This window comes from Triticum dicoccoides, chromosome 6A (assembly GCF_002162155.2).
Source record: "Triticum dicoccoides isolate Atlit2015 ecotype Zavitan chromosome 6A, WEW_v2.0, whole genome shotgun sequence".
In the NCBI taxonomy this organism is placed as follows: domain Eukaryota; kingdom Viridiplantae; phylum Streptophyta; class Magnoliopsida; order Poales; family Poaceae; genus Triticum; species Triticum dicoccoides.
Genome location: NC_041390.1, coordinates 409,759,160 through 409,779,323, shown reverse-complemented (window position 1 = coordinate 409,779,323; position 20,164 = coordinate 409,759,160).

The following is a 20,164-nucleotide window of genomic DNA, read 5'->3' as shown; positions in this document are numbered from 1 at the left end:
CCCAAGGTGATTTCCTTCTTTGCCGATCTCGATTGTGGTTTTTCATCTAAGTATGTGGTGATTTTTTTAGAAAAGGAAGTATGTGGTGATTAATAATGCAAAATTTTATTAGCTTCGATGCCATGGTATACGCAGTGGTTTAAATAACTTGTGTTTCTTACATTGAAAAGTAATTCAGAATTTGTTTTTGTTTCAATTAGAGCCCTGACGCAGACAAGGATTATGTGGTTGTACATGTCACTCTCTATGAGGCGGACGACCTGAATATACACTCTGGGAAAATAGAGTTCTTAGGCTATTGGATCCTGGAAGCCATTTGCGGTTATACCAATGAAGAGTTGTATTCCAGCCTCACTATTGTCAGGCGTGTTGTCCAGGGTGTACTGAAGCACAAGAAGTTCAAAGCTACTCCTTCGTTTGTGAGGAATACTGTTCTTGTCAAGCTTACGTAGGAAGATGACGTGGCATGCCTCCACAAAAAAGTTTATCAGTGGCAAGGCCACAAGGTTGTCTTCATGAAGGTTCACAGGATTGAGCTGCTGCGGGACGTCCTCAATGATGTTCATGGCAAGGTCCATCTTGTGTCCAGCCCAAATTAGATCGAGACATGAAATAGTTGCCCCAGCTAGTGTTTAATAGTAGTTTGGATTGTGTCTAATTATCCAAACCTTGACTGTTATCGACCCCTCTAGGGCTAGTACTCTGTTTGAATCTGTCTATGGGAACTGCTGCTACTTTTGTGTGCCCGTGAATCATGTGAGAACCATCGTAATTGTTGCCAAAACAGATGCGTCCTCACTAGTTTTTTCATGAATATGGCATGGTAATACATAAGTTGTCACGGTTTATCATACGAGCAGTGTGTGTTTTGATGAAATAGAGCACTCGTTCGAGAACCGTGCGCCGACGTATACATAAGTACTTGTAAACACTGTTGGTGCTACCCCACTTGTAAGCAGTTGTGCAAAACACGACACATTGGCTCAGCTCGCTTCAACACTAGGCTATCGACCAGCTAACAATCAACAATCTGCTGTCTGACATATAAGCAACTATGTATCTTGTTATAGTGGTTCATGCAGTTAATTAAGGCCACAATCTAATAAATTCCAAACGTTCACACGCTAGTCCAGCGCTCATGTGGAACACTCACATTAAACTCGTCTTCATAAAAAACTTGAAAAGCATAAGTTAAGCAATTTTATACATCTCAATGATTCATAGAACATAACAAACATATACTAGTTCACAGCAAAAGACAAAGTTGTGAGAAGGTTTACAAATCAGGAAAAAACAAGCAAGGCTTCTCTCTGAGCAAAGGGCCTCCCGGCAGGCTTAAATTTCCTGGAGTTCACTCTAGTTTTTTCTTGTTGCCACCATTCAGGGTTAGGTTCTCTCATTCCAGAATAACCAATTATAATTGTGGTATCAGCTGGAATGCTGAACTGAACCATGTAGTGTACTGACCAGCTGAAATGCTTATGCATTCCACTAAATTTAAGCACCGCTATTTGCAGAAATAAGCAGACCACAATGCCTCTTGTCCGTGCACCTATCCAAAAAACCGCTGTGCAGCCGTGCCAGCTAGTCCTTGGTCCATGGATGAACTGGTAGAAAGTGCATTCCGAACTAGGATGCAGTTGTTTTCACTCATCCCTGCACTGCAATCAGGAAGTAAAGCATACGAATCAACTTCTTTTAGATTGCGTTGGTCATTCTACCTTAGTTACTACCAATGTAGGCATACCTTGAAGACGGGAGGTTAGACAATGACAGCGAGGGATAGCCATCTCATTTTGCGCAGTTGTACTAAAACTGAGGTGTGTGCTTTTGATTGCGCGGATAGAAACGAAACGGAGATAGACATCCCGAAACGATATGGAGACAAACATCCCGAAACGGTATGGAGACAAACATCCCTGTTTGCGCAAATAAGATATACGATTATTTAAACAGTGACAGATATTACTACGTTCCCCCGTTTCCTCTTAGAACCAAGTCCTAGATTCATGCTACAGCTTTCCCACTTTGTTCCCTGTTTGAACCAACGCTTTGAGTCGACTGTATGAAATAGCTTTACTTCTAATCTACTATCTACTACTACTATAATGCGGCAGTTTTGAAATTGGATTTACCACTCCATCTTCAGTTCTTCCGCCTAAACAAGCATTGACTCAAAATCCACCGTTCATTTCCCCTCTCATGCACATCACTGCCATCCATCAAACAAAGGATTACATGATTTGACGGCTAAGAGCTATCGGATTCACTCCCGCTCCTTGTGCACATGGCCGACTCTACTCTCCAAGTAAACAAATAAAGAAGTCCCCGTTGAATCTGGATTGCACCTACTGAAGTTGAGAAATGTCTAGAAACTGCTGCCACCTCCTCACATGCAAGTACGACAAGTTGGCAAATAGCTAGCACATTTTGGTTCCCCGTTGTCACCTGGGAAATAAACACTCTACTACTAACTTATTTTTTTAGATTACTGTAAAAATGGATTTTTTAGATGCCGCTATACTGCAAAGTTTACACCATTCACATAACATAACATTGCATGGCTGATGCTAGCTAAAGTTTTATTTTGCTTCATCGAGAAATGTAATATTTTTATTATTCGCAGAAAAAGTGTAATATTTTATTTCAGTCATACATAAGCTATACCTCAAGCTAATACATGACATGAGTGTCTGTCAGACCTAAATGACTTATTTAGTTGCACAAAATAGTCCATAAACATGCATGTAAACCGTCAAACAACTCTGGAACTATACATCAGTGGAACCTAGGAAACAACATATAATAAAACTAGAACTTTTATCTTGTAATCAAATTCTTACTTGGAACTCAATTAGATTTGTGCAAGTGATTTGCTTCTTATTTCAGAATAGTCCTTAGATCATGCAAACAAACACACTATGATATCTACTCAAGATACGAGTACCCATTTCTCTCTCTAAAAAGAAGGTATATGAGTATCTATCATACAGAACATACGTGCAAAGCACGTGTCTTAGTAGAAGTCTAGGTGGCTTTGGAACAGCGAACGGAAGTAGAAAAGGATCCACACGAAGGGAGCTGGGGCAGTAGAGCAAGGCAGGTTTCGAAGGAATATATACTTGAGGGTCGTCGGCATGTCACAAAGATGGCGTCGGGAGGCCGCATCTTGGCCACAATACCACAGGGAGGAAGAAGGGGCCGGAGGCCCTCCCGAGCCGGCGCTCTCTCGGAGAGAACGACACGGCCGCTGATCGGGACACGCGGGCAGCCATTGGTCTCCTCCCTCGCCGTCGACGACAGCGTGAACGATGCACCTACACCCCTGCCCCGGTCGAGGTTGTCCGGCCGGATTTGTGACCAGCCGTGAGCTGAGAGAGAGAGAGAGAGTGTGGCCACCTATGTGTTGCTTAGATCTGGAGAGCATGAAAGAGTGAACGAGAGGAATCCTAGTAAAGCAAGCGCTAAGGCTCCTGCTTTTATATATAGTGGAGTGATTTTGTTGTACCAGCTTCAAAAAAATGCGCTCCTACTTGTACCCGCGAGTGGGTGTGAGAGAACTAGTGCGTGCGTGCACCGCTTCTCTTCGTGAGAGTACAATATACTATGCCCAAAGAACGTTCGCTGCAAGAGTAATAGTACAAGTGTGTGACGTGTGGGCTAAAATAAAATGTGCACACCGTCTTTTGTTTTTTAGAAGTTCTGAGGGTAGGGTGTGAAGAGCACATATGTGCGTGACGTCTACCTGCAGATAGACAGTGGGTGCGACGTGCGAGTCTGCGAGAGGACTCGGGAGAGTCGTGACTCGTGAGGGTGCGTGTGCGTGAGAGAGAGGGGGCACGCATTAATGCAATGCATGTGTCCGTAAATCATTATCCGACAAATGTTCGCCACAAGCCTTTTCCTGACGAACACCGTAAGGACCGTTAGATCGGCATCCGATAGTGTCAGTTTTGCCATGTCATTTAACAGAACATCCACTCCTCCTACACACAAATCTTCCACGTGAGTGTTGGCAACTGCCGTATGCTCCCTCCGTTCCGAAATGCAGTGCATATAGCTTTATTGAAAATTTGAATCTCGCAAACTTTTACCGAGTTTTCGTGTACCAAATTGCACATGTAGAATACCATGTATATATCATTTCATTCATCTTCGAGAGGTAACTATAAAGTTGGGTGAGGAGTCTACAAAGAAAGACCATCATATCACCTGCGGCAATTTCAAGCTTCCTGTAGTGTCGAGGAATATCATAGGAACTCTATATGATATGATTTTTATAGGATTTTTTCCTTTAGAGCCAATTGGTTCATAGGAATAGATTCATATACTCCACATTTCAAAGGAAATAAACATGATATCATTTCTATAGCTTTAGAGCCACTTGGTTCATATGAATGGATTCCTATACTCCCTTAATTTCAAAGGAAAATAAACATTAGCGTATATTCAATAGAAAAGTTCCTATGATATGAACCAAATTACATCTCTTTTCTAATCCCTCCTCATAGGAATTGAGAAACATGTCATCTCTATATTCAATAGAAAATTTCCTATGATGTGGGAATTGAGATTCTCCATGTCATCTCTTTCCCTACAACTTCCATGTATACATCTTCTATTCCTAAATAGATAGTACAACCCACTAGTAGCTTTTTTCCAAAACATGCAACTATGGCACAAGAACTATATAGTGTGCTAATAACTTTGAAAGATGGTCGCTGGATGAAGCTAACCCGACAGTGCAGAGATAGGAAAATCCGAGCACTACTGGCCGTTGGATATCATCAACATTCCACCAGATCTGCCACATGTACAATTTAGAAGACTCCATGGTTGAACTTAAGAATAACGCACAAACCTCAAAACACAAGCACTTCTCCTTTGTTCTAGAATCTTCTGTATCATAATTGATTATTTTTTTCTAAATGAATTGCCATTATTTGTTTTTACTTTATGATTTACTCCCTCCGTTCCAAAATAGATGACCCAACTTTGCACTAACTTTGTACAAAGTTAGTGCAAAGTTGGGTCATCTATTTTGGAACGGAGGGAGTACAATGCACAACCCCATGAATCTTAACATTTTTATAAAACTTATTGATTTTGAATGAGATGAACTATAAGAACTAAACGAACATCCACATCATGCATATATGACTCAAAGCTTTACATCCTATAGTGTGTATTTATTCATAATTTGGTTTTGAAATCTCATGCGTTCAATACATGTGTACCTTACTAGTTTTGAGTAGAGTAGCAAATTTCACGCGGCCCCGGGTATATCAAAATGCAGGGCCCATGCACCATTGCCTTTCGGTCGAACCTACGTCCACAATTTTTTGTACGTACTATATCTCCACTGGCCCTCGAACGCAAAATGCTGCCTCGTTCCCGTAAAACCAAGCGGCCCACACATATTTAAGGCATCGGCTCGAACCCGTTTACTACGACGTGGCCCTACACTCCGTAGTACTCCTACAAACCCTACCGCCGCACTCATCATCGGTTTTCTTCAAGAGGACGAGGGAGAAGCCGATTTGTAGTGGAGGCGCTTTCAAAAAAAAGGATCTGTAGTGGAGACCCCTACCCTAGGGTGCCCTAGGTAGCTGCCGCACACACCATTGTTTTCTCTTTTCTTTATGCTCTTGCGCCCTAGAGTGAAATGATGGTTGCTTCGTCCGTCCAGCTTAATACGGGAAAGGTGGGGCTTTGTGATTTGACCCCTCGTCGCTCATTTTCTACTACTGCGGCGCTACGACCGGGGTGCCTCCAATTCCAACCGCTGCTCCGAACTGTAATTTGGTGCATCGCACGTGGAACAAGACGGTGGATGAGCCACATGTCGGCCAAAGGGGTCCTGTTAAGTGTGTCGCCATTTTGTGTGCGGACTGACCCTGCTTGAGTTGCTACGCCAACACGACAGGAGCAACCTACCACTTGGTTTTGCTCCTTGGTGAATCCCGACTATGTTGATCTAAAAAGATACGTGCTGAACTACCCTCTCCGTCTCAGTTTTTTTATTTTTAGGCGTCTCGGTTTATAGGGCCTGCACGTAGTTCTAGCTCATCCATTTGACTAACTAAATATGAGTTACTATGTCACAAAAAGTATATCATTAGATTCTTAAGCGGATGTAGTTGTATTTAAAAGTCGAGGGCGGGGCTTTTCCTGCACGGTAGGCGGCGGGGCAGGTCCGCCTAGTCGGTTCGACAGAGATGCGAGAAGATGAGGGAGTAGGCTCCTACAAACGTAGGGCTATGTGATTTGACAGCAAGTTACTGCTGGACAGGTGGGGCCCCGTGATTTGACTTGCCATTATCATTTTAACTGTGGCGCTACGACCGGCGTGAGTCTCTTAGATTCCTGACCACCTCCATACAGGTGCCTCTCCCAATGCTCCACCATGTAGTAAAGGCTGGCTCTTGCATGAGAGCCCACTTCTCCACTTTTTCCTTGCCTCTCTTTCCTCCACATATGCAAAAATGCCATGTAAAGCGCACTATTGTACTTACTTTTACTTGCTCCTATAGGTGCTTAAGCTTGCCACATAGGCATAAAGTCTGATGTGGCAAGTTAATCAAGAAGAGAGAGACTAGTTTGGTGACCCAAGGAAGAAACGGTGCTAAGCGCATGTACCTAGGTGAAAAGACAATTTTGAGTCTATAGCTAATTAAATGAAGCAAACTTAGCAACACCATTTCATTGGAAGAGGTCACTCCTTGGCAAATGCAATAAATACACGCGCTTAGCACCGTTTCTTCCTTGAGTATGAAGAAAGAGATAGAGAGGAGTAAAAAAATACACTTATAGCCAACCTTGTTGTAGTATGAGTGACTAAGTGATGACTATGTATGACATGCTAACATCAGATAGCCTAACGCACCGTGTTAAATCTCCAAGGGCGCGACCGCGCGAGCGACGCAACGGTCGTGGTAGGCGCGACCATGATACGGGCTACTGGCAGCCCTTGGATCTGAGATCAAATGGTCGCATGCTAAGTTGTTGAAAATTTGCAGAATAACCCTCCAGGATAGGATATTCACCCATAGGTCTAGAATCACGCCATGCAACCGTTCGATATCAGATCCAAGGGCTCTCGGAAGCCTGTATCATGGGAGAATGGAAAACCACTACCCTGCCGTTCGCACGCTGGCAGTTCGCTCCTACTCGTCCCCGCACGTCCTTCAATACTACGGCAGTTTGCTCCTAGTCGTCCCGTCCATTCACATTACATCAGTTCCACTAATCCTAACCCTCCTCCCAAATCCATGGCGTCCCAAATCTCCACGATCGGCGGTGAGTACAAGGTTAGAACCATCACTGGCGATGAGTTCGACGTCATCTACACCCGTTCTTTCGTGACGGTGAAAGGATGCCTTTCTCGCTTCAGCCGCATGTTCGAAAACTCAGATGATGAGTGGGTCGCTGGGCTAGATGTTGAGTACACCATAGTCCTGGGACGAGAGAAGGATCTAAAGGACGAAGAGAGGAAGAAGCCCGCCGTGGTCCAGGTTTGCGTACATAACGTTTGCTTGGTCTACCACATATGCCATGCCAACGTTGAGTGCCAGGTTTTTAAGAACTTCCTCAAGGACAAAACAGTGAAATTCGTTAATGTAGACTTTGGTAACGACAAAGAAGTCCTGCGTCAGATAGGCCTCGTTGTAGGCAACACCTTCGACCTCCAGAAGAATCGGTTGGTGTCCTCTCGTCAGCCTTCAATGCTGACCCTGACAGGAGCCATGGTTCATCCTTCGTACGGTAAACTGGAGAAACCTCATTACATGTTTCATCGTCATGCATGGCAGGGGAATGTACTAGATATAGACCACATCCACTACGCTGCAATGGATGGCTACATTTGCTTCAATATCTACAAGGGTTGGATGAAGAGCAACAACCAAGTGTGCGGTTCAAGCAAAGAAGTATCGGCCAAGAGGAAGAGGGACAAGGACGAAGTCGAGGACGTGGACGAGGACTCCGAGTAAGGTGGCAGTGTCATTGCTCATGGTGGTTCTAATGCAGTGTCTACCTGAATAGTTGCAAAGTTTAATTTTAAGTGTGCTTAATTTAATTTGAGGGGTGTGTTGTGCTGAGCCCCCAGCAGAACTATGTTATGTTTCTTCTCGTTACTTTAACTCTTCAGTACGTACATACTAGTATTTCTTACATTTCATCTTTTAGTTGGTATAGTACTACCACTCGTTTCTTCACATCATATACGTACAATATATATGGCCAACATCATATAGCCAGCAGTTTAGTTGTCAAAGAATTTCACGGTGCTTAGTTTTGTCAAAGAATTCCAGGATGCTTAGAGGGTGCTTGGATCCAAAGGACTTATTTTAGTCTGACTAAAAATAGTCTCTTTAAGAGGCTAAAGTTCCAAGCACCCCTGACTAAAGAGGGGCTAAAACTAGTCTTGAGACAAAAATTATTTAGTCAGGGGTACCCCTACTAAAATGTGGATTAGTCCTCTCTCTACTCATTTAACTCCTCTCCTTTAACACATGCGAGTTCTGGATTGGAGGGTTTGGAGGATAATAAATGTTCATTAACTTGATTTTAGCCTTTTTAGTATTTGGATCCAAGCATGGGTGAGGCTAGCATGTTTTAGTCCCACTACTTTTAGTCATGGGACTAAAATGTATCCAAGCACCCTCTTAGTTTTATTTGAGGGGTGGGTTGTGCTGGACACCATTATTGTGACTAGCCTTTTTAATAGTACTATATGCATAATTTGGCGACGAGCGCTCTCTATATGTACCACCTTTTTTTTAATTTCAATTTTTGCTCCATGGCGCAATCCATCGATAGTACTACTGTACAAAAGTATACATTTTTTAAAAGGCTAGAGTACTATTCATCACATATATAGCCAGTTAAATTCTCAACCTAGAACGATGTGCATGCCATGTAGTAAACCGATACGGAGGAAGTATAGTAAAAATGAGGTGATTTTACCGAGCGATCGGCGGGGGAGCATGGCCTGTCATGCGGTCCCACGTGTCATGATGTACCAAGGCGATGCGCGTGTCCCTCTTGAGGCAGAAGCAATACTAGTACGTGGTTTGAGATGATGGCGAACCGAAGTGTGAAATAATGTTTGCTTCATCCGTCTGGGAAAGTGCGACATTGTGATTTGACATCTCATTGCTCATTACTACTACTGGGCCGGTAGGAGTGGGGTGCGTCCCCCCTGCTGTTCTGCACTGTTATTTGGTGCTTGACATGTCGACCCGGTTGCTATATGTCCCACATGTCGGCGATAGGAAGTACATAATTCATGAAAGGGAGCGTCGGTGGAGGAGTATACTACAGAATTCATGAAAGGGAGTGACTTAGTTTTGGGAAAATCTGTTTTTACGGAGTACGTACCCACTAGGGTTTATAGGGCTCATCTAAAAAACATTCGTTTTTCCGTTTGATAAGTCTCAATTCTACTATACTAGTAGTAGTACCATTACATGTTGGATTTCGAGGTGCGTTAGATCACCCAATGCAAGAAGTGTCAAGAGGAAACTAACCAATGCATGTACAAGTTCATGGAAATTTAGTGGTCATTCATGCATTCATTCTAATTAATGCCTCGGTAAACATAACTTCTTGAGAAAAATGAGCGTACTAATTACTTGTGCAAAATACGAAATTAATTCGACCACTCACCGTCTACCTTGGTTGGAGAGATTTTGAAATTGAGCCATAAACTGGAAAGGAGGGAGTAGTAACTTTTGTCTCGATTACTATTTGTGGCCTTGTATAGATGCAAAATGTATTTTTTATAGTGGCCTTGTATAAGTAAATGGAGGGAGTACTAACCAAAGTACGTAGTAGGGACGAGGAGTAAACGGAGGGAGTAGTAAAAATTTTCTCCTCGTGCTGCGAGCCACCGCGCGTGTGGGCGAGGGAGCGGGCGTAAGGCGTAGTAAGCAAGCTTCACCTCATCCTGCGAGCCACCGCACCCGTGGGCAGGGGAGACGGCGTACTAAGCAAGCTTCTCCTCGTTTTGCGAGTTGACGGGACACATCAAAAGTACTCCAGTGTATAGAGCCTTGCCTCTAAGGTAGGCCCCACATGGTTTGCCTCTTTTTTTAATTTAACATAACACGTCAAGTCGCAATTTGTTTGTTCACACGTGGTGGACGATCCTCCCTCCACCAAGTGGACAACCAGTACACGTGCCAAATTACCACGTGGGCTGCCTTTTTCGTACAAAAATGAACTCCACCATGTACCCGCGCGGGTGTGGTTGGGAAAGAGACGGGAGTACGTGCGCCGTGCGTGCACCTCTTCTCTTCGTGCACGCCCCCACCTATGTGGGTGTGTGTGTGAGAGAGATACAAACCTAGACATAATGCGTCGTCCATCCCCATGCCTCCGCCTAGTCCGACCACCAGTCACCACCACGCCCCACTCCTTCTCACCTTATCTCTCATCTTTCTCCCTCCATTTTTATATACAAGGGGCCATTATCAAAATTACAATTTGCAGATATACAAGGCCACTAACACTAATCGATGCAATATTAATGGTGTTTGCCTCGTGGTACTAGCAAAGGAGTACATTAATTATCCCTTGCATGCATGCGGGAGTTTGTAAAAAAATGCATCTTGATGTTCCGTGCAATGCACGGGCATCTTGCTAGTCCATGAAAACAACACATGGAAAAATTCGACTCTGACCTAGGACACCGCGTCGTTCTTCCACTGACATGTGGGCTCTTTGGGTGCATGGCATGCATGTCAGTGACCCAACGCTGGCAGCGCACAACAGAGGAACCTTTGGTGGGCCAAGGCGGTCAGAAGCGGGCATTTCATAAACCGATGATTGTTCATTGAGTGTGACATCATCTTTTTCATGTAGATAAGCCTACTATGTTGAGAGCCCGTTCGATACGTTGTGATTCATAAAGACCGCTGCAAACATCAATGTTCTGCTTATCACAAATAAGATTGATTAATACCCGTAACAATCCATGTCCTTAACAAAGGGTGCATGCACGTATAGGTTGAACGTGTGTCTTGCATCATGTGCTGTGTGCATGCAGGTGTGCGAGTGTTGCGTGCGTGCAAGGGTACGTTTCAGTGTTGCATGCATGGGTGCGTACGTGCGTGTGTTCGTGAGTGCATGTGTACGTGTTAGTGTTGCACGCCAGCATGTGTGCGTGTGTACGTGTCAGTGTTGCACGCCTACATGCGTGCGTGTCTTGCATGCGTGCATGTGTACGTGCGGGGTGAGGCTACACGTCAGTCGACTGACTTTTTCATCTCTGGTCATTAGATTTTCCAGCCGTTGGATACGAAATCAAGGGCCTCCAGTTTATCATCAAACTCCACCCCCCTGAGCCGCCAGCCACCACCGGCCGAACCGCCAGCCCCCGCCGCCCGCGGCCGGCCCGCCCTCCCCGAAACCACTCCCCACCACCAGTCCGCCGCCGCACCGGCCATCCCTCTAGCCCCCCTCCCCCGCCGAACTTTTTCTCCGAGGATCCCCACCCCACCGCCCAATGAACACCCCCAACCGCTGGTGACTGCCAACCAGAGGTCTCACGACTTCGAATACCCACCGACCACTAATTTATTACCATTTCTGTCCTTCATATACGCGCTGACGGGTGGGCCCTATGGTATTGTGCACTGCTGAATGTGGACCATTTGACTGGTTAATTGATCGTGTTATCAACAAATTACGAAGCTGTATGGTGAGCCAGTGACCGTATGATCACCCTAAAATGCACTCCTATTTTATTAACACAGTACAGACTCAAACTACCATTTCTTTCTTTCATATACCGTCTGACAGGTGGGCCCCATGGTTACGCGCCCCGATGGTGCGACACTAGTTGCGCTGCGTGGAACGTTTGACTGGTCAATTGATCGTGTCATCAACAAAATACGGAGTTGTACGGGTGAGCCAGTGACCGTATAATCATGATATGTATTTGTTTAACACGGTACAGACACAAGGGCTCATATATACACGCAAGCACTCACCGCTATAGGGGAACACACGCGAACCCTACCCCTATGAGCACCTTCGAGAGAGTGGGCCAGCATATATGATCTTGAGATTTTACGAAGTCACCATAGGTGCCTCGTAGTCGAGTGGAACGTCTCCTCCCACTGAACGTACGTCGCTGGAAAATACTGAAATGAACACAAGATAAATGTGAGCACCGGGACTTTAACCTTGGTGGGCTCGAGAAACCACTGTCCTCTAACCATACAACCACATGTTGGTTAGCACGACAAAATGTATGTGGTGACCGTGATGAGCTTATTCTGAAGTCCAGTGACCATATCGTGCTTTCGCTTCAAATACAATGACCGTAAGTGTCGTCAACAAAATACGGAGCACGCATCAAATGCAAAGTCCGTCAGTGTCATCAACAAAATATGGAGACGTATCATGAGCTTTACCATTGTACTATTGTATATGCTTATTTTCTTAGTGGCCGATTGCGTGTGTGGTGTGGTGGGCACATCATTTCTAGTTGTGGTGGGTCAACATGAAGACTCATGGGTCGGTTCCATCCTGCACCACATATAGGTTGGACCGAGACGTGTTATATGAAGACCCATGTGGAGGACTCGGCGTACAACACGAAGCTACCGGAGTCGCGGAGGACTCTATCCCCACTGGTGGTAAGCCGACTATATATGATTTGTAACCCTAGGCCCTTAGTATGTTATACAAGCTTGGGGGCTAGTTCGTCGATAGTATACACACACGCACAATGCCTGGTATTCACGTGTACTTTGTACACACCCCTATCACTAATATACAGTACCAGGAGTAGGCTCTTTCTTCATCTGCAATTGAATTCTAGCATGTGCATGTGTTTATTTCATATTATCGATCCATAGAGTGAGAGCGGTTTGAAATACATGCAATGGATGCTTTTGAAATTCATATATAAACATTAATTAGTGCACACCATGTTGTTAGTGTGAAGCACTTTATACATTTGTCACTTGCATGGATACATTCCAAATTGCTAGCTACGAAACAGAATACATGTCGAATTCAACATAAAGGGGGTTTCGAAGATTTGAATTCATAGGAAGTGCATTCATCTATTTGAACCCGAGATAATGGCATTTGTAAATCAGATGTAAAAGGGGGCATCAATCTTTGTTGTGAGTTTGAACATGCTATATATATTCATACGCATATCTAACTTTTTTTTTGCAGCCAAGAAGATTATATCTGGAACCATGCATGAAGTGAGGTAAGTTGCATATTTTTTAATATATACTTGTGTACAATGTATATTCAAATGTACCCTCTCCATTCCAAAATAATCGTAGCTTTAGGATTTTCAAGAGTAAAGATTTGTGAAGCTTGACAAATCATGAAAGTTAAATTCAAGAGAACCGAAAACGTTAGGCCTTCTTTGGTTCATAGGATAGGAATTTTATAGGAATAGGAAAATCATAGGAAGTGGGATGACATGCATGTCAATTCCTATAGAGAAAGAGATGTCATTTGGTGCATAGGATAGGATTTTTTCCATTGAGTCTAGGCTAATGTTTTTTTCCTCCAAAATGTGAAGGATTGATTCCTATCCTACATAGGAATATGAATCCATTCCTACAAACCAAAGGGCTTCAAAGGAATTTTTCCTTTGAAAATCCTATCCTATAGAATTCCTACAAAAATCCTACGAACCAAAGGAGGCTTCTGCTCCCAAATATTGAACGAAGCGCCAAATAGGCCTCTGGTCACCCGAAACCGCGCGAGACTAATGTTTTGGTGGTAGGAAATTATTGTCCTGACTCTGGCCCGTGTAGCCTATCAGCCCGATGTCCAAAGGTCTAAACTGGGGTAGGTTTGTAACTTCACCAAGACGCCAGAGAAGCATTCATGTGCCGTGGGCGCCTACCCATGCGCTCGGCCAAAATCTATCCCGCCCACATTTGGGACACCTGACATGACTGTCCTACCCCCAACCCGCAATATGTCCAAAATTTTAGATGGGGGAAAGTTTGTAACTTTCCCCAAATTTCAAACAAGCGCGTCTCAAACCGAAACATTGTTCCCCCTTAGTTCCCCGCCTCCCTCCGTTTCCCCATTCATACTCCGTGGGCGCGAAACGCCCTCTCCACCAGCCGCGAAACCCCAGCCTGCTCCGTCCTCCACTCCATAGCGGCCAATCCACCGCCGCCCTCCTCCATCACGCAGGAGCCGGTACCCCGACGTCGTCGTCCAATGCAACCGCAACCGCAACGCCCTCAAGGACTTAGCAGCTGAAGCCGAGGCAGAGCTGCCTCCATGACGCCGACGCCGACGTGCGCCGTACTAGAACCACTCCGACCACGCCGTCCTGCGCCTCACTGCTGCAGCTCCACTGTCGCAACCGTCCACCGCACCGGAGCTGTTCCCGCTACGCCGTTGTTCGCCGCCTTGGATCTGCTTCCTCGCCGCCAACAGAGGCCACCGCACCACACTCAACAACTTGGCCATGGGTTCGTCCAAGGCTGCATCGTCCTCCACAACTTCTGGTTTCCGGCGAACAACAAGAAGATCGTCGGAAAAACAGAAGGAGGACACAACACTGCCAGCAGAAAGAGGTACTCCTCTTCCCTTATTCATGCAAATCTTAGATCTCCGCTCACACCGTATTCATCCCATGAAATAAACTAGTTGAGCGCTTCTTACTGCATCTTCTTCGTGATACTAAATGCACAAGGTTTCCTCCCTTTTACTATTTCACCTTTGCTAGAGGTCAGTAGCCCGCCTGGATTTCAATTCAGGGTTAGTCGAACCGCAATTAAAAGAAGCAGCACCCGCTTAGGCGCGCGGAGCACCTAGTCTGTATGTTCCCTGGGGAAGCGGCGCATCGGTGTCTATCATAGGGGTGTGGGGCGCAGGAGCTGCTTGCGCCCGATCTGGAGGTCGGCGGGGCTTGAATGGATGGCCGGGGGCGGTGCCAAGCACGGCGGTGCGGTGAGGTTGAGGAGAGGGTGAAGGAAGGGGAGGAATACTGGGCCGGTGGTCGCTGGCGTTTCGAGGAAGATCATCAACACTGACTTGCTGGAGGTAGATGAAGGCGATCTGCCCATTCTTTGTACATCGGACGGTGCAGAAAAATGGACTGGCCTATTTGCTTTCAGTCGACTGTTATTTTCATAGAATCTTGTAGTAATTTAGTGTGGTATGCATGTTGTAGAGCTATCATATGTCTCCCGTCATTTATTTCTCATCGACCTGCTATCTGCTACCTTTACACTGTACTAATTGTGCACACACTTCACCCATACTCACACTATTGTTTTTTATGCATGGGCATTTCATACTCTGACGCAGTGTTGATGAATGCAAAAAAGAAAAGACAGAAGTCGCTCCAGTGTAATTCGAAGATAAGCACTAGGCGTTCCAGCGCTCTAACGGGTGCAGTGTCAGCAGTTGGAGACAGTAAACTTAGCTCTGCAGTTGATGATCTCAATTGCCACACACCACCATCCTAGGTGCTTGCTTTAACTTCACGATGTCAAATGTGGTTGCATGTTGCATATGGTGTCTAGCTTGTATTGCTTCCAATTTGGTTAAATTGCATCTGCTTACTTTACACATTATACCTTTGATAATGACATGCCTTCTTGTTTTTGATACATACTACATATGTCTATTAACCATGTTCGTACATCAAACTAATGCTCTTTTGTATCCCTCGTCAATCACTTATGATGAGACAGTCACCCGGGTGGGTTTCTGTGAGACGCCATACTCGTTTAAAGAGTGTAGTGTCATCCTCCCCACATGATTCTGAAGAAACAACAAGGCTAAATGAAGATAGTCAACGTAGCTCTCTAGTTGATCACCGCAATTCCCCCACACCACCATTGCAGGTGCTTGCTCTTACTTGGCAGTGTGATATGTAGTGTTCGTCTTACATGAAAGTAGTGTTCGTCAGTATCATGCATCAATGAGTTCTGAAGAGCAAATTTTATTCCCTTTTCTTGTGGGTTTGACTTGACAAGGCAAAATCAAGAAAGAGGAAGGAAAAGAGTAAGGAAGGCGATGATGGTGGTCCTCTGCAGCAATGTAAACGGAGCATCTGTACCGATTCTCCTTGTACTGATAGTTCATTACAAGGTCCAAGTCTCCGCTCCCCTACTCCACCATCCAAGGTGCTTGCTCTAACTTGACAGTGTGATATCTGGTTGCATGTTGCATATGGTGTCTAGTTCGTATTGCTCCTAATTAGTGTAAACTGCATCTGCTTAGCTTACACATGATACATGTGAATATGACACGCTTTCCTGTTTTTGGTACATACTATATCTTATGATAAGGCACCTTTAAGTCGCCACTGTGATATTGGTTGTGTCTTGCATATGATTTCTGGCATGTACTGCTTCTAATTTGTTGAAACGCCATACAGTTTGAACTTGGCAGAGTGATATTGGTTGCATCTTTCATATGGTGTCTAGCTTGCAGTGCTTCTAATTTGTTGAAATGCCTTCTGCTTAGTTACCACATCATAGGTGTGAATATGTCACACAATCCTGTTTTTCATACATATTCCATCCTCGCATCATGTGTTTGCCTTTCATTCGAGTAGTGTTCGTCAGTATCATGCATGAATGAGTTCTGAAGAGTGAATTTTATTCCTTTTTCTTATCAGTTTGACTTCACAATGCAAAATCATTACAGCTGAAGGAAATTAGTCCGGCAGTGGATGATGGTGGTCCTTCGGAGCAACTCAAACAGGGGGTCTCTATAGATTCTACTCTGCCATCCTCTAAACAAGATTCGCAAGACAACACAAGGATGGACAGTCAACGTAGCTGTGTAGATGATGAGCACATCTCCCCTACTCCACCATCACAGGTGCTTGCTCTAACTTGACACTATTATATGTGGTTGCATGTTGTGTATGATGTCTAGCTTGTATTGCTTCTAACTTGAATTGCATCTGCTTACTTTACACATAATGCCTGTGAATATGACACATGTTCCTATTTCTAGAACATACGTGTACATGATGAGCACATCTCCCCTACTCCACCATCACAGGTGCTTGCTCTTACTTGGAACTGTTATACGTGGTTGCGTTTTCCGTATGATGTCTAGTTTGTATTGCTTCTGATTATGTTGAATTGCACCTGCGTAGCTTACAACTTATACCTGCAACAATCACTTACCCATAAGACACATTTAACTTGGGACTGTGATGTAGGTTGCATCTTGCATTGTCTTCTAGCTTGTACTGCTTCTAATTTCTTGAAATGGCACTTACGATGAGACACTTTTTACCTGATAGAGTGATATTGGTTGCATGTTCATATGGTGCCTAGCTTTCATTTCTTCTAATTTTTTTGAAATGCCTTCCGCTTATTGTTTTTTCATACATATTCCATCCTCCTATCGTACGTGTGAATATGAAATGCTGTCTTTTTTTGTATATATTCCATCCTCCTATCCTGCGCTTGCCTTACATCAAAGTAGTGTTCGTCTGTATCATGCATCAACCAGTTATGCAGAGCTAATTTTATTCATCTTCTTGTGGTTTTGACTTCATAAGGCAATATCAGAAAATAGGAAGGAAAAGAGTAAGTTAGGGGATGTTGGTGGTCCTCGGCACCGACGCAAACAGAGACTCTCTAGATTTGCCACTGCTACTACTAATGAAGTTGAAGTCCCAAGTCTACATGATAAGTTCATCTCCCGTACTCCACCATCGCAGGTGCTTGCTCTAAGTTGACAGTGTGATAATCGGTTTCATGTTGCATATGTTGTCTATTCTGTATTTCTTCTATTTTGATTAAATTGCACCTGCTGAGTTTATACGTTATACATGTGCATATGACATGGCTTTCTGTGTCTAGAATACACTGCATCTATCTATCATACCATGTTCTTACATCAAAGTACTGCTGTTGTGTATCCCGCATCAGTCACTCATGATTGGACGCTTTTAACATGGCAGTTTGATAGTGGTTGCATCTTGCATTGATTTCTACGTTGTACTGCTTCTAATTTTTTGAATTGCCACTTATGACAAGACACTTTTAACTTGGCAGAGTAATATTGGTTGCATCTTTCATATGGTGTCTAGCTTGCATTACTTCTATTTTCTTGAAAATCCTTCTGCTTAGTTTGCACATCGTAGCTGTGAATATGTCATGCCGTCCTATTTTTCTTACATATTCCATCCTCATACGGTTGTCTTGCATCAAAGTATTGCTTGTCTATATCATGCATCAATGAGTTCTGAAGAGTGATTTTATTCTTTTGTGTTGTGGGTACAGCTTGACATGGCAAAGTCAAAAAAAGAGCAAGGAAAATAATATAGTAGGGAGTGCTGTTACTCGTCGGGTGAAACAGAAAAGGTTCTGCCGTCGAGATTCTGCTGGTACTTATAGTGCAGTAGAAGGTCCAAGTCCACCGGCTAAATCTACAAACACAGTATCACCCGCTCCACCAGCTGCAGCATCCGCTTCAACTGTACCAGCATCTCAACCAGTTACTCGTTCGTTTGCTCCGGAACTGGCAGTTCCCAAGCTGCCTTCACACCTAACACTAATTCCGAAGCACTGCTGACACAACAGGACTTGGCAAGATCAGATGAACCTCATGAGCATCAACACCAAGACGGTACCTGACCGACTCAAGTTGCAGTTGCATGCTCCTTTATATGTACTCTCACAGTTTGATGTATACTAACACTTTCCATATTCGTTGTTGAACTAGCACCACAGCGCAAGCAGAAACAGACATCAGGGATAAGCTTGACAGATTAACAAAATCTAAAGGAGGAAGAATGGAGATCCATTTTGAGGCAGGTTTAAAAAGGCCACGTGATGCTACAAAGTCAGCCAAGTTAGTATAAGAGGCATCCGTTGCCGTTAGGTGTCATGCACGTATCCTCCCAACGTGGATCCAGTACAGGAATGAGAAAGACAATATCCAGTTTAACACCTTCCTTGACCATTTATCCGCAAGTAATGTTATTCATCACAATTAGTAATATTGTCTTGCTGTGTCCCATACTTTCTAGCTTCCTCCTAATAAGACTCACATTCTTTTTTCAACAGATGAGGTTCAAGTTGGATCCGAAAGATGATGCAACTAGACAAGCATGCACTCATGTTTTTTCAGTTTGCTCTGCGACAGTATCGATACCACCTTAGAAAATCTCACTTTGAAGGCAAGGCTAACAATGAAATCGCCCAAACATCTCCAGTGGAATATATTACAGATGAAGACTGGACAACCCTCATTAAACACTGGTCTGATCCAAAGTATCGGGTAGGCTATATGTATTTGATCAGACCACATATTGAACTTGTATTTATGTATGTGCCTTACAAGTGTATCTTCTTCTAGGCTAACTGTTTGAAGAACAAAACCAACCGTTCTAAAGTGAAATCCCAATAGACCACAGGATCTCGTAGCTATATTGCACACTGCGAGGCTCTTGTAAATAGCTGCTACTTCCTTCTTTTTTGTGTGCCATATTATCGTATCTATATTGACTTGTTCCAAATACAGAGGAAATCCCGTGCGGACCAAAAAGAACCTGAACCGAATGCAGTGCAAATCTTCCAGGATTGCCACACCAGCAAGATGAAGGGCATGAGCACACCAGTTCAAGCCGCTGTTGTAAGTCCTTACTCCTCCTGCCTTGAACTGATTGGTAATGTGATGTGTTCATTTAACTACTTGGTTTGCAGCCAATGTCAGTTACTCTGTTCACTTTTATTCACAGTTGTCTTAACGTATCATTTCACCTTACATGGTTTAAAAGAGATGAAGGATATTCTTTTGGTCTTGATCTGTAATCTAGTTGTTATGTTCACGTGCACACACAATGATAAAATAGCCTGTTTGTTTTACTCCCTCCTTCCATTTATATAGGGTCTAATGCATTTTTCAAGACACTATTGACAAGATTAATAGTACATGACATGCATAATGTGAAAATTATATCATTGAATGCTCCTTTCACATACGAATTTGCCGGTATGCTTTGTGTAAGTTGCATGTCATATATTATTGCTCTAACATTTGGTCAAAGTTAGTCTCGTAAAACGAATTAGGCCCTATATAGATGGAAGGAGGGAGTATATCTGTTTGCCCATGATATGAATGATGTCATACTATGTTCATCCTACTTTAAACCATGTCTCTTTATCCTTAGATGTCAACGAAT